The 16,413-nt window shown below is 42.9% G+C and overlaps 1 protein-coding gene across 9 annotated transcripts in view; it reads right to left on the reverse strand.

Annotated features, from left to right (window-relative positions):
• The window catches only part of MBD5 (methyl-CpG binding domain protein 5), a 128,169-nt gene extending 112,060 nt beyond the window's left edge, over positions 1 to 16,109 (reverse strand). For all 9 annotated transcript variants that reach the window (XM_048954066.1, XM_048954065.1, XM_048954061.1 and 6 more), the window contains exon 1: positions 15,854 to 16,109. The gene's annotated coding sequence lies outside the window, so the exon portion shown is untranslated. The remainder of the gene's footprint in view (positions 1 to 15,853) is intronic.
• Positions 16,110 to 16,413: the final 304 nt, after the last annotated feature.

The raw sequence follows: 16,413 nt of genomic DNA on the forward strand, positions 1-16,413 counted from the left end.
GACTCTGGAGGACAGATCAGTAATGTACATCTTTTTACTTAAAATAAACAGGTATAGGCTGATCATATGGCTGTGCAACAGCAGGAACGTGGCTAGAAACTGAAGAGTCTCTTCTGTGAGGAAATGACAAGCATGGATATTCTTCCAGTTCCCATCTCTATTACAGGAAGGAACCTTGTAAGTTTCCTCCTTGATGTCTAAATCTAGAATTCATGATCAGATTCTGCACGACAGCTTTATGAACAGAAGCAATTGGATTGTGAGGAGGAAGAGCAAAATAGAACAAGCAACCACACTCCTGCAAGTCCTCTTTAAGGTCACCACCTTTAGGGACACAACCCAGGATCCTGCATCAGTAAGCATGAATAAAAACCAAGAGAGAAGCAGCTAGAGCTGCAACCCAGTAAGAGGTAACTGAAACCTTCATTACGATGGGCTAAAATAGGAGAAGTGACTTCCAGTTTTTAACTAATAACACTGCATTTATGAGGGAGCTTTATGTAAGCAACTGGGTAGCTTCAGCTGCACGCTAGTAACACTGTTCTACTGATCACTGTAACAACTGAGGCAGACTAAAGCAAAGGGAAATAATGTAAACATGTAACTATCAGATGATTTGAAGAAGTTTGTATTTATTAAAAACTCTTCGAAAACTAAAAACAAACCAAAAATCCCCAACCCCCAAACTAGACGTACAGGTCTAGCAAGTATTACTGCATATTTCTGTAAAGTTCCACGCTCCTTGTAACTCTATCACACCTGCAACAAAATAGTTCCATATAGTTACTAGCATCAGAAGAGTGTCCGAGTCCAAATCGTCCTGTCACTGAATTAAGCTCATAGCCCCAAAGCAGCTGTACTCAGGCCCTCCTGTAGCCATCCCCAGCCTGGCATCCCACTAGCCTGGCTGCACTCATGCTGTCAGCCGGTGACATTCCTGAGCAGAGCAGTTTGCTAACCCTTTGTAATCCCCAATAAACAGTTCAATCATTAACAGCATTAACAACCTAGGTATCACGCAACAAATCATTTATGACCCTCCTTTTCCGCTCTCTTCATTGGTTTGGGCTTTTTACCTTTTCTGCTTCTGTTGTTGTCTCAGTTCAGTTGAATTCTTTGTTCATTTATTCCTTCTGTTTGGGGTGGGGAAGAATCAAGAGTATTTTTCAGGCAGGAGATAGAAAGAATCCTTTTGTTCTGCTCAGAATGATATTGTACAAATTCGGTATGCTCTTCCATCAGTATTTATTCTGGCTCTATAGCTACCTGAGGTCAGAGGCCACAATGCTCCTTCACAAGACACCCCCCAACTCCTAAGCAAAAATTTAAGATTTTATTTGCTTAAAATAGAAATTTAGGTCTACACTGGTAAATTACACCATTGATCTGGGCTCTCTATCTGTGCTAGAAACGCTGTGGAATACGGATATGAAAGTGTCAGTGCAAACTATTGCAAACTCCTTGGAGAACTTCTCCAAGGGCACAACTTGGCATGTGGTTTTGTTTTACTATTTTGTCCTAACTGTGAACTTACCAGTGGGCAAGAAATTGCATATTTTTTCCATGTACTTTCAGTTAATTTAAAGATTTCGTTTTTAATCTTTTTTAAAAACGTATTTTAAAGATTTGAAAGAAGAATCAGAAAATGGTATCCAAACTTTTAGCATTGTTACTGAAGGGTCTGCAATACCAGACCCTATAATACCTCTAAAAATAAACCAACAAGAGAAAATCACATTTTCCTCCTCATCATGGCAATGGATTTTCTGTACCTACAGCTTCATGCAAAGCAAAGACAACAACACACTGGCTCACTTGGACCATGCTTGGACTGAATGAAAAGTGCCTGCACACAGCTGCACCCATTGCAAACTACAATTGCATGTCTGCTGTGCAGAGCACACCACCATCGCTGCTCACACCGTCTTAATGCTGCCATTCAAATGGCTGTGGTTTTGTCTTGAGGCACAGAATGCTCCTCATCCTAGAGCTGCTAATTCTGTGACTTAAACATGGCCATACGAGGGACTCCAAGGTCACCAATTAAGTGCCAAGTGGGTAACAACAACGGAATATTTCTCTGAAAAATCATGCTGTTCACAAAGTATAAGCCCTTCACTGCCTAAATAAACGAACAGCAGAGCTCCCCACCTATGTGAAATTGTACACTTTACCAATGCAAAACTTGTTACATTTATTACTGGAAGAGAGTTAATATGGCTAGCAAAGACCTGGACTACCAGTCAGCAATCTTCACTACTGAGCCTCCATGAATGCATGCAATTAAATCAGTGAAGGCTATCCTCTCCAAAGCCAGTTATCACTTCAGATGCACGAGCTGTGTTCTTCATTTGCCAGTAGCTGCACAGTATATGTGAGGTACTAAAAGCATCTCCATGACTGCAGAAACAAGTTCCTGCTAAAGAAAGCCCAATCCCCATATTCTTGCAGTTTGGGTAACGTCCACCTGGTTTTAGGCTGCTGTAGCACTTGTAATTCATCTAGCAAGTGAAATGAGACCTGGTTCACCATCAGAGAAGTTCCACGTATGATCAACTAGCCTTACATAAGCTCTCAAGTATCTCACGTATTCATATTTATGTATTTCACCTCTTTGTATCTACCTTGCATCAGAAGGCCGCTGCAGATACTACGGCAGCTGCTGCATGCATCCCACTCCTTGGGCCTGATGTAACAACTTCCCTCTGAGGGCAGAAAGCACCTTCAACGAGTCAGAAGGTGGGAAGAGGTCCTGAACCCTCAGTGAGTCAGGCTGTAGCCAGCTGAAACAGGAGCTCAGCGCCAAGCAGGCTCTGCTCATACAACAGAGGCAGAACCAGAGTTTGGCCCTGCCAAGAAAGAGGCATAAGCAAAGAAGCTCACTGGATCTGCTGTAGCAGAGCTTAGAAAAGGTGATGGCAAACGATCATGCAACTGGACTGAAACATTCTCTTTAACAGAGTGCATATCAATGTGCAGACTGGCTACAGCAGTCACAAGTTCAGAAACTCATCAACAACAAAGCACAACTGCAAGATGCAGCTACACAGACATCTGGGTCAAAGCACTGTTAAGGTGTTGGTCTCCTTACACGTTCACAGTTCTGTCAATCTTTAGGCGTGTTCAGTAACACGATAATACGCTGCACTGATCCTTGTTATCACAGAGGGCCAGTAGAAGTCAAGTGCCTAGCCAAGTCAATCCTCTGAACCTAAAACAACAAATCATAGCTCTGTGAGAATGGCATCTGAGAAAGGATTATGCTCACGATACAAGCAAGCCCAACACAAGTCTCAACTGGCACTGGCATGACTGATCTCAGACTCGATGGCTTCAGCACGGCGTATCTGGCTCCACCTGCTCCACTCTTCAATATGAACACACCCCACTGTCTCCAGCACACGTTCCAGAAGCATTACCAGTCCATGAGGCTGGGAGGATGACTATAGATGTGTGTTTGTTTTTTTCTTAAATGCTGATGACAAATGGACAGCTTTGGCAGAGAGAAGTCTGGGAGGGCACAGAGCTGAAACCAGCAGGGAGTGATGCACGTGCCCAGAGAGCAGCTCACCTGCTGAGGAGAAGCAAGCAAGCATCACTGCAGAAACCCTCTTGGCCAGCTGACCCCTAACTAATTCTATGAGTATTGTCCATGCATTCCAGAGAGCTGCAAATTCTCTCCATAAAACATATATGGATGTGGAAAGAAACACAGGGTAGAAAACCAGCCCCACAAGACCAAGCGAGTGTTTAAATGCTCCAATTTATCTGTTAAGTTGCTATCATTTCTCTGTAACAACAAATTCAATCTGAAAAAGAAAATAGCTAAAAGCCTATTAGAATGCCTATTTCAAGACATGAGCGTTCAGTTTTTAATCAGAGCGCTCAAAACTCTCAGCTCAAGAACAGAAGATCAAGAGGACATCTAAAGCAAACCCAGCTCTGAAACAGGCGAATGTCTGCCTTCCCTTTGTGCTGGTAGTTCAGCCTCCCTCCACATCCTGTCCTCAGTTACCTACTGTTGGCTGAAGATAATCTCTTCCAGGCTTCTCAAATGCTGACACAGGAAACTCCGCAAGCACACCAAACTACTGCCTTTCCTCCCTGAAAATATTTCATAACCTACAACTTTCTTCTGTGCCCTACTTGCAGTCTATCCTTTTCTTCCTTCTTTTATCAAATCCGCTAACATAAAATTTTATAGTGTCAATTCAACAAAGGAAAAATTATAAAGTTAGTTCTGACAGCTTCCCTTCTCAAAAATTTAATCAAAAAAGAAAAAAAAAAAGAAAGAAATCCTCTGCCCTTGAAGCCTTAAAGAGATGAGCTGAAAAGCCTTAGGTATTCTATAGCTATATTTATGAAAAAGACTTTCAGAACTAAACACACAAGTCTCTATAGAAATTACAGAAATGAAGAAAGTGGTTTTTGCCCAAGTCACAAACTTTTCTTTCTGTTTCACAGAGGAAAACGCGTCACACTCCTGAGCTGGACATAAACTCACCTCACAGAGATGTGCAGGTCTCGGCCAGCTCTGGGTGGGAAAGAGCTCCCACTGGGTAATACTGTCAAGTGAAGCAGTCTCCAAAACAAATAAACAAACAAAAAACCCCACAGATGTATCTGTGCAAACATATGCTATTCAGATTTAGGAAGGCAATCATCTCCAATACAGCAACACAGCTTTGCGTCCAGACATCATTCTAAAGTTTTATTATGGAAAACATTATTAAAGCTTAAGCAACAAACCAGTATTAGAATGGTAGCACTGAATCAACAGCAATATGAAAAAAAGCAAAACGCAAAAATACATCAGAAAAAGAATAGATCAAAGAATAGATGAGTGTCACTTTCCTGTAGAAACAACATTCTACTTTAAAATCAAGAAAAAAGTGGTGGTACAAGTGAAAGCAATGTAGCACTCTCCTGTTGATAAACAAAAATGAGATCACTACTCTTGAATATTCAAAATCTCCATGTCGCAGAAGTTTATTTGCCTTGCTTTAATCCAGAACAATTAAGCTTGATTCTAAAATTCTGCATTTCACAGTGGTGAGAAAAACATGTACCGAGAGGCTCAGTGCAGGCTAATGCAGCTGCTGAGCGCGCATTCACTTCTCCTGCAGAACAGGCATTATCACTTTGGTGGATCCACCCAGCCCTGCATCTATCTCAAGTCAAACAGTCAATCGACCAGCATACTGCTATATCAAATCTCAATTAAAAATTCCCTTAAGTCTGGTTTTCTAACTTAGAACCCATCTATTAGCATACTATTCATCAGATGCTGAACCAGGGGGAAGGCACGTAACTCGCTGCCGCTCTGCAGATCGTTTCATTTCAGCTGATTGAACAAATCCCTTTTTCATGTTTTTTTGGCAGAATTCTATCAAAATAGTTATTTATAAGGAAGTTGTGCAGCTGTTGTAGTTTAGAGAAAAACAAATTTAAGTATTTTAGGAAAGTTGTTTCTTTTTTTTTTTTCTTGTTAAGTCTTGAACAGGAAAATAAAGGATGAAAAAATTAAGTTCTCCTAAGTTCAAAGACATTCCCTTCCAGCCAACACAAACACTAAGCAGCTAACACAGAACAGCATCAGCAATTGGAATTTAAGCTGTCCAATGGAAATTAGATTTAGAAATCAAGTTTCTCTCATTAGAAATCTCTTCTTCTGCTCACCATAAATTACCACTTCTCTTTTCTTATTCTTTGCCAAACTATTTTAAACCATTCCACTGTATTAAGTCCAAAATCATTTTCACAGAAGGAAAAAAATCCCTCATTATTACCATTATTCTATATTACAGTAACACCAAGGCTCCAGTAGGATTGACAAGTGCACAGAAAGACATCGTCCAGAAGAGGCACACAAAGCACTCAGCCACTGAATTCAAAGGGATCAGAAAATAACTCCTTAAACGCAGATTGCTCAAAGCTTACAGAATCAACACATCTGATTCCTTCTTCTGTTCAGGCTCCTCAAAAAATGTTTAGTTTAGTCCCATTTCCGTGAAATACTAAAGCTCCCATAACACACAGAAACTGATGTTATTTAGGAGATGCTTATTTCGTCCCTAAGAAACATCAAACTTATTTCCTATGGCACAAGCCGTACTTCAGACTATTATCTCAACCAGGAGATGCTGTACATCTTCTTACAGCTCCTATTCAGTAAGAAACCTTTGCCTGTAACTGACAGAAAACTGTCCCTGAGTACATCTAGAAACATTAACCTGAAAAGGCAGATGAAAGCAATTTTAAAAGTAGCTTTCATCTTTCTGTTAATTGTAAGACATTCCTGTTTCTGTGAAATAGATTCAGGCTGTAAACTCTGAAGACAAGAGTTAAAAAATAAGAAGTTAAATTCTCTACCAGAATGCATTTGCTCAAGTGCAAAGCTAACAAATGCTAAAATTGTTGGCAACACTTCTGCATTTCTGAATCATTAGGTAGTCAAACTATTTTTTGATTTTGCTTGCGTGATGTTGGATTATGATAATCCACATAAATCAGCGGCTTCCCCTTGCTAGGAATATTGTGCTTACTTTTGGTCATCTGATGTTGAAAAAAAAACATGGGGAGGTTCAGAAAGAACTAACAAAAGCAACTTGCATGTACAGTAGTGGATTAGAGCTGTCTGTATAGGAGACGAATGAGAACGAATGCAGTCAAAGTAAACAAACTAACGGAGAGCCAGGGAAGGTATGCTGAGCATTTCAGCCACCCTGCTCAGAAAACAATGAAGGGATGCTTTTCCTCATGAAAACTTAAACATGTAGGGCTTTGTGAGGGCAAGCTGCTCATCTGGGGAAGCGCACAGTTGTCCAATGCTTCCCCAGCACCCAGATGTGGAATGCTCAGCTGCGCGGTGGGACTGAAGCAGAACGACCTCAAGTCATGCCTTCGGTTGCTTAGAGACTTCCTGCCCTGGTGGAAGCCTAAACATCTGGGCCAAAAATCACAATATTGGAGCACTTCTACTGAGAGTAGTTACCATTTGAAAACAGTGGGGCTCGTTGCCCACATCTGTCTGATGAGCTGGACGTACTAACCATCAGCTCTTCCAAGTCTACTACAAATATTATGCACTTATTTATTTATAAGCCTGATAGCACTTTTATGCCTATTCTATTTTCCTTTTGTGACCATACTGTCTTGTGACTCTTCCTTAAGACTGGGTCTCAGCAGCACCTTCTGCTTGACGCCATGTGAAAATACAAGCCAGGGCTTCATACTTGGACAGCAAGGACTCATCCACGTGCAGCACCTCATCGCTCAAAGAAGCCAGCTGCTCTGCTGAAGGCAGCTTTGCTGCTGGTTGTCTGCAACATATTTCTACTTGGCAGTGCTTACTCGTAGCATTCCAAACTTGGTGCTGCCATGTTGAGTGTCAACTCCATGTCTTATACCAACAAACAGCCAGTAAGCGCTTGCGGAGTCCAATGTAGGAGGAACACAGCGTGTAAGCAAAGCAAGCAGCAGGAATGTCTGTGCAGTTTGGGGACAGCATAATTGTGGACTGTACTCAACAGGATTAGTGCAGAGATTTAAAAAGTAGTAATTGTTTGCAAATTTTTGATGGAAGTACGCATTTGTATAACCTAATCCTAAAATACCACCTGCCTGCGGAGACCTCTAGCACACACACCAATGGGCCTTTTCTCACACCTTACATTAGAACATTAAACAGAAGCCTGAGAAACATTAAAGAACTCTTCTTCCAAGACAGTGATAACTGGAGATGCTTTAAGATACCTCCACTTAAAGGTTCACCAGCAGTTAGCAGTGAAACATTTTACAGTCACTACCATTACATGAAAAAGTTTGTTATTCTACATATGAATTTTGATTACTTCTACCAAAACAGTAACTAAAAAATATTGTTTCATTTTTCCATAACAGAAGCTCAGAAGTGTTCTAGATATATAGTTACTAGTACCATAATTATTTGCATTAATTAGCAGAAGCTGAATATTAATACCTTTCACACTGTGTTGTTAAAATTTGTTAAATTTCCAACAAGTGCACCACAGGATAAATGGGTTTCAGCCTGCTCTGTCAAAGGCAGAAATTAACAAAAAAAAAAACCCAACAACTTCTTTTCATACCTCATAGATCAGTATTCGGAGAAATCAGATTAATTGCTTTCAGGTAAGAAGAAAAAAAATGGGAGAGAAAATTTATGCGTTCATTTTCTGATGTAAGTTATTGTGCTGATAACTGTCAAGGAAGAAAAGTTACGTAGGTCCTATGCACCAAAATACATTCATCAGCACAAAGTAATTTCAAGTTGTTTTTTTAACTCTTTTAAAAAGAACCTTAAAGGTAATTTTTAATGCACTGCTTATTTTTCAGTCCAGTTCCTCGAGTCCAGCTTCACCGTGTGGCTGTAGATTCTTAGCAGAAGTCTTACACAGATAATGATTTCTGCATTGTGTAGAAGATGGTCAGGACTGATTCAGTTATGAATAATAACAACTGTGAAGTTGATAAGAAGAATAAATACGTAAATAAAAGGAGCATGAGAAGAAGACCAGCAAAACCCACCAGCATGGGAAGAAAGCTAAATACGTAAGGTGATCCACTTGGAATCTGCATCTCAGCTGATGAAGAAGTCACCAAACAACCAGCACAGGTGGCCATTATATGGCTAGAGACACTCACTCCCCCAGTTCCCTCAATGAAGTCAGAATTCATGAAAACCTCATGTTTAGGGCTTGACGCTGCACCCACTGACATTGCTGTCACGTCATTGTGAGCTCTGACATGAGTGCAAACAAAACATTCATGCTTTCTCTGATGAAGTTATTTAATGTATAGCACTTTAATCACGAAATATCAATAAATGAAGAATTAAACTGATAAAATAGACTTGGGGGGGGGGGTATTATATATAAATTTGGGGTATTATTAAAGAATAGCATCGTGCTCTGGCCAAGTTGCAAGAGCCCCAAAGATGTTATGAGCAAAAACCCAGCTTTCAGGAAAAAACATCCACACCACCACAGTGAGCACTGCAACTTTATAGATAGTACGCTCAGCACAGATGGACAAGTAATTTTTAGAAATGAATCACGCTGCAAATGATTTTACTAATTTTAAAACAGAGGTGAGGAACCAATAGCCTGCAGGCCAGATATGGCAGGCTGCTGTGGTTCAGATGGCTCACAGACACACACACACACACACACAAACACTGCTAACACCACTGAGGCAGGCTGTAAGGAAAGCCATCCGGGTTTTAAAAGGCTCCAACAATTCACGTATTTTTAAACACATAATCCCTAAACACAAACACCACCACGAAGTTGCAAGGATTAAGTGAAATCTATGCTATTAGTTCACAAATCAAAAAAGCAGAAATCAAACCCCTGAGTTGCTTTCCATTAAATACAGCCCATGATGCTATCCTGAGAAGGTGAGACTTCACAGCCTGAAACATTTACATTATCTTAGCAGAGAAAAGACAGTGGGGCTTTGAATTCAGACAGCAGCCAATGCTGCACTTATGGCACAAGCATTTCGATACCTGCTTCAACAGAGAGGAACATATCCCATCGAGCTTATTTAGGACAAACTTCCACTGAAATCAATTACTGTTCTGCCTTGGAAAGGTCCAGTCCCACCTATAGACTTGAGTCTTTAATAGGCGTAGGTTTTTTTTCAAAGTGCAGAGCATTTCTGAACCTGAAAATGTATGCAAGGCTCCAAATGTGCAAAGAACAACAAGTAAGAATGTTCAGAAGAATACACCAAGAAAAATAGTAATCTTAAGCTACCGGTCTTATTTCTACCGTTCCTGGCAATTATTTGCAGCTGCCATGACCACACTGCTATTTAGCAAAGCAAAGGCTGCAGCTTTAATTGAAGTTGGGATGTTGTAAACAGTGAGCTGCCTGGCTCCGGCCTGCGCTCCAATACCAGCAGCAGTGCAGCGATGGGAAGCATAAACAAACCTTTTAACTAGATTACAGCTTCTAAACTGGCCAAGAAATCCTTCGGCAACAACTCCTGTGTGACAAAATGGCAAAGGAGGAAAAACATTTTGAAACGGCATCTTTACAAAACCAAATCTTACCTGAGATAGCATGAATGGGAGTCTGCTAGGGAAAAGGACTTAAGTCTTCAAATGGGGCTACCCTTAAAAATCAGCGTTGGAGAAAAGAAATGAGAAGGCAGAACATCCCAAAACACGTGGCTGCAAAATGGAACAGTATTTTTCAAAGGCTCTAATGCCTCAAAATGCATTTATAAAAATGTTACTGACCATTCCACTACCAGAAGACGTTAACATTTCCCATTCCAAGTAGCCATGCTGGAGAACAACCTAGCTAAAATGCTTGCATCGCATTTGTCCCAACACATTGCCCTCTTGCACCTGAGCCTTCTAACAACCTGCCTTAGCCAAGCTCCTTCCTCATGGAGCTTACAAGGCCTGTAACCCAGCAAAAAGGAAATTCTGCTGTAAAAATCTAGATTTTTAAACAAAATTCTTCTTCTCATCTAAAGATTGCATACTGATCCAGAAAAAAAACCCACATGTACATGGTTCTCTTCTGCACGTATAAAATAAAATTTACCTCAAGCCAACAGCACATACATACAAGAAAAGTAAATACATACATCAGTGTTCACTGCACCAAAGTCTTAAAAGTCATGAAAGAAAACAACAGCCCCCCTCCCCCACAGCTTACAAGTAGCTTGGGTGCACAATTAAAATATAAACTAGTGCCAGCTGAGTCCCACTGCAAGACAGCAAATTTTAGTGGACTAATCATATATAGAAGTGTATAGGTGAATTTATGCATATATGTAAATATATATTTGCATGCATATGCCTGTGTGTGTGTATATATATACATAATATAGATATAGATATATATATACCTGTACAAAAATATAGGTTAGGTATATGGGTAAAAGCTTGAAGACTGAAAACTGAAGTTTTGAATACCAAAACGTTTTACACAATTAAATGAAGATCTTAGTAGGCTTCAAGAGACAACCTTAAATAATGCATCAGCAAAGATCTACCAGAGCTTGAAAATAAAATTTCAAAAATTGGTAAACTGAAATTTAATGTCAAATTTTTGAAACACCAGGCAGACCGAATGGAAAAATCAAACTATCTGTATTATGTAGGTCTACCTTTCCCTTGGCTGATTTTTGCTCTTCTCCTACGTTAGGCTGCATTTGCTCCCTTTGGTAGCAGGGTACGAGGCAACATTATTGCAAGCCTCTTGTTATCTGAACGTTGAGAATTTCACCATTTGATCCAACAGGATTTGTTGGGCAAACAATTGACAACTGCTCTGGTTCCCCGACTCGAGGATATTCCTTAGCATGGCCATGTTACTGACTGGGCAAACCAAGGGCCTCAGATTTAAGATGCTATTTACATTTGAGACCACTCTTCCTTTGTAGGTACCAAAATAAACTTGGATTTAACGTCACTGAAAATGTAGACTATTCTCAAGTGAAGAGAACACACACGTTTAAATCCTGGACTTCACCTTCACCACAGATGGGAAAGATGCAATCAACATATTGCTTCTACAGGTCCTAGCTACCAGCCATTGTCAGGAAATAATTGATAAAACGCTGCTTGCTTTACTATGAAATATCTCTTGTAAAGGAAAAATAAGAGACATGAAAAAAGCACATTGAAAAATTTAACGGATGAACAAAACTCTTTATTCTTACTTTAACAAAGGCAGTTATTAGAAACCCCAACAAATTTCCAGTCCTTGAAACATCTTCATTTTTAAAGTAAACTTCAATCCCTCGAAACAGAGGGCTTCAGAAAGAGCATGCAACGATAACAGCAAAGTGACCAACAACCCTCACGTGCCACCAGCTCTCTGGATCACCCCTACAACGTCCCTCAGCTCCAACATCTGGAGAAGAACAAGGCACTCAAAGCCATGGTTTGTTCCACAGCCATTCCCCATGGGAAGGGCAGGAGGGAAGGGACAACTCTGCAATGGGAACATCTGTCAAGCCGCAGACAAACTGAGCTGATCAAGTTGTCTCACAAAGGTCAATGAATAGCCATCTCATGGTAATGACCGATTCCTGCTGCCGTGTGCCTGATCAGAACAACAACTCACAGGTACAACTCCAAAGGCAAATCTGTAGAGCCACACAATTGCTTCATTTTAAGCACTGCTTTAATGCATCTACTTTTGCATCTCTTTTTTTTATATATATTCCTGCATGTACACACAGACATTTGTGTATGTAGCTAAACATACATGCATATGTACCCATGCAGTAGGACATATATGCACATATAAATGACAAGCTATAATTTTGTATTTGATATGGTTTTGACAAATTTTAAATTGATTTTATAAGTCTGTTAAGTGTGAACCCCTATCTAGACAATTCATCAAGAATAGCAGCCACAGTGATAAAGAACGCTGAGTTTGGAGAGCAGAAAGGAGTCAGCACTGCTTAATTTCTGAACTGCTGCTCTTTGTAAGTGTCCCACTTGATTTAGCTGTAGTTCCACAGCTTTCAGGAGGCTTCAACAGTTGACATGTCTCCAATGATGTTCCAAAATTTTATTTCAAATCCAGGCTTCTGTTCCTGTGCAGGCCTACCTGAAAGTGACTGAGCAGCATCGTGCCACCAGAAATAATTACAATGAAAAGTTCCAGAAATAACTACAGTGAAAAGTCAGCGAAAGTCTGTGGTTTCAAACACTCTCATAAACAAAGTCCTTAAGGACAAAAGTTCATTCAAAAATGCAACCTGTATCTTTTTCTTACTGAGGTCAATGGTAACTTTTCTATTCACTTCCACCGGGATAAAAGAGAAAGCAATATAGGGTCCTTAAACCAAACCAAACCAACCAAGCCCCAAACCAACAAAACAAACCCAAACACAGCAGCAGAACCGCTCCTTGCTTTCCAAAAGTTTTAACAGCACTTCTGAAAAGGAAGCTTAGCCGCTTCCAAAACTTGTGCCCTGAACCACCTAGATAGAGTTGAGATCCTCCTCTTGCTGTGGCCATGGGACCTCTTAAGGCCTGGGAAGAGGCAGGGAGCAGCAGGGCTGCAGACAGGCATGGGGGGCCACCCACACAGCATGCCCTCTTCCAGAAGGAGCATCCATCCATGTTGGAGACTCAGTGCTGCCTCAGAAATGGATGCTGTAGTTATGGACTGCAGTCAAGGTGCAGACCTTCCATGTGCAAACAATCACCATGAGTAACAGTAGGGGAAAAAATAACCTACTGACAAACTGAGTCAAATAAACCCTGACGTAAAACAAGGCATTCTGTTTTTGAGAGGAGTGTTGCTTATACCAACATCTTCAGTGCTTTTTAAAAGGGACAGAAAGACTGATCCCTCCAGATCCAAAGAATGAAGGGATTACAAGCAGAGAAAAATTAAATTACTGAAAGTCCTCCATCATAAAGAAGGTTCTCTTGAAACATCTGTTTACTAGACTAAATACAAATGAACATAGTCAACTACAACGGGCAGCATGACAACAAACTTCCAGGGAAAACTTACTGCTAAAGGACAGGTACAAGCCTGGCCCAGGCAGAACCCTTACAACTAGCACAGCCTACATCTTGGTGCCACAGGTTTCCTGCTAATTCAAAGCAACCTCTCAGACTGCGAGCCTGGGCAGTCACTAACCTGGAATATGTAAAATAAAGAAATCACTATGTTTTTGCTCAGAAGATTAATAATTGAAATACATGCACACAGTTCTCCTGGAAACAACAAATATTTGTTAATACCTTTTCATAACAACAGCATAAAGAGATTAAAAAAGCCAAAAGCTACACTGCTTCTCTGTTATAGCTGTTGATAACTAGCAGCCTGCAGTAAAATGAGCCAATAGATTCAGTTCTTCCAGTTTCTAAGAGGTCGCTGTGATAGTGGCCAGACAACCCAAAACAGCCTTAGACCCCTCAGTATGAGGCACTGCTGTGGAAACACAGGAATAACCTCTGGCACAACACAAGCACACTCGTTCAGAGCCTCAGCCCCACAAATGCTTCCTCAGGACTGTTCCTATCCAACCCCCCAAGCAGCGGCTGTCCATTCAGCACAGATATGGCTGCAGAGGCCTATGGAAATGAAGTTCTGCAGCAATTCCATCTCTAAGGTTTACAGTCAGAAAACTGTATGGGTTCTTCTACCCAGTTTCAGAATTCTGTTAGGGCATTTTACTGAGCAACCAGATTAAATCAAGTCCTGCCTATCTTCATCATTGAAACACACAGAAATAAAAGTGTTAATCTTTGTAATAAATAATACATCTCATCAGCTGTAGGCCATGGAAGTTGCAGGCAGATCTGCGACTCCACAAACACAGGGAGCATAATCTTTAGGTTTCCACACAGAAATGAGAGTACACCAGTGGTATCTCAGGTTGAAAAACAGAGCACTGTCACGAAGAAAAGGAAACAGTCATAATATCATAGAATGGCCTGGGTTGAAAAGGACCACAATGGTCGTCTAGTTTCAACCCCCTTGCTATGTGCAGGGTCCTAGAGTCCTCTATTCCTGGACAGTCTTCTGCTGTCTAATCCTTGCACGCAGTAAGCTAACTAAAAGAAGAATGATGTATTTAAAGAACCTGAGCTTTTATACGTGTATCAGCTGGGTCTGAAGATGATTCTCACAAGCTCTAAAGACGATGATCACTTTGTCAAAGTTTTTCATGTGTTTAAAACCAAAAGTATCTCATTTTCACAAGCTAACGGAAAACTGAAGGCAAACTATTAGGAAGAACTAGAGTTATGGCTGTTACCTTCAAGCCTTCTTCGTGACATCTTTAAGCTATCGGACCAAATGTACATTTCCCCCATTCTTTTCACCCAATCTAATTACTCCTATCTCAAACTCTTTCCAGCTCAGTCACAAAAAACCGCCACTCCAAATTAGAAACTGGAGATCCCAAAGCACCCACGGGCGAGCCCTTTCTTGTGGGTACCCTTCCAGCACGAGGCAGAGGCAACACACGCCCGACGCTGACCTCCATTTGGCTGCCATGCCCCAATGAAACACAACCTCACGGCCTACTTCATAGCTCAGCACACGCTCCGGCTGCCTTTTTAAGATTACAAAGAGCGTAATTAAGCTCCAGAAAGAAGCAGACAGCAGCAAACATCCCACTTATAGAGCGGGCTCTTACATCAGCTACGTATCAATACCTCAACTCTGACTTTTGGATTCTTTTTAACCTCTGGAAGCCTTGTGCCAACGTTTACTCCGACTCAGCTCAGCAAGTAGCTTATCCCCTTACACCGTATGTATTCCAGGCGTTTTGACACGTAGCTTTCCTTTAATTAGCAGGAAGCTGTCGGTTGAGCCTGCAGCCCCGCTGACCACCACGGCTGTGGCTGCTGACGGAGCCTCGGCCTTACACGGGCAGGCAGATCCCAACCTCAGCCAACTCCAAACCGAACGCAGCCACTGACCACCCGAACCCCGGAGCTCCGAGGCACCTCCTGACGTGAAGAGGAGAGCCCGGCTCTCCAACTTCAGCGGGCAAACAAGTCTTTGTATGACCGGGGCCTACGGCTGGACCGAGCCAAAACCCGGCACCAAACCCTCACGCAGCTCCAACCCCCCCCACCCCGCTCCCCTCCAGGACTCTCCACAACCCGCTCCGCCCGCCGAACCCCCCGCTCCGCACCACGAAACCCCGACGCTTCCCCTCCCTTCCCCACAAAACCCCCCGAACTTTCGCACCCCCGGGGTCCTAAGCCAAACCCCTCGCTTCTCTCCCCGCTCTCCGGGCCCGGCGACGCCGCGAGGTGACAGTCGGCCGGCCCTGAGGTAAACAACCGCTCCCCGCTCGCCCCGCTCGCGGCCCCGCCACTCACCTCAGCGGCCCCCCGGCTCCCGGCCGGCCCCGGAGCGGCGCAGGCGGCGAACGCACACAAAGGGCAATAAAGGGGGAGGAGGGGAGCGCGGGGGGTGGGGGCCGCCCGGCTGCTCCGTGCTCCCGGCGGGGCCCTTTCTCCCTCCGCTGACGGCCGCGGGGAGGAGGAGGAGGAGGAGGGAGGGAGGAGAGAAGAAACTCTCCGCCGTCGTTCTCGGCGCCTCGCTCGGCCCCGGGTTCCTCCGGTCCGGGGGGGTTGGGGAAAGGGGGGGGGAAAGGAGGGGAGGGGGGGGAAAGAAAGTCGGTGGCCGTGCGACGGCCCCCCCCAGCCCCCGCGGCGGAGAAACGGGAGGCCTGTCCCTTTAACGATATAAATAACGGCCCCCCCCCCGCCCCCCCCGCGCTCCTCATCGTCAGCTGCCGCCGCTCCGGCTGCTGGGGGCTCCGGCGCTGCCGGGGAGGAAGATGGGAGGCAGCCACTGCGCATGCGCCGCGGGGGAGCTCGGGAGGCCGCGGGGGGGTGGTAAGGGGGGGGGGGGGGGTGAGAGAAGGAGGGAGGGC

This window comes from Lagopus muta, chromosome 8 (assembly GCF_023343835.1).
Source record: "Lagopus muta isolate bLagMut1 chromosome 8, bLagMut1 primary, whole genome shotgun sequence".
In the NCBI taxonomy this organism is placed as follows: domain Eukaryota; kingdom Metazoa; phylum Chordata; class Aves; order Galliformes; family Phasianidae; genus Lagopus; species Lagopus muta.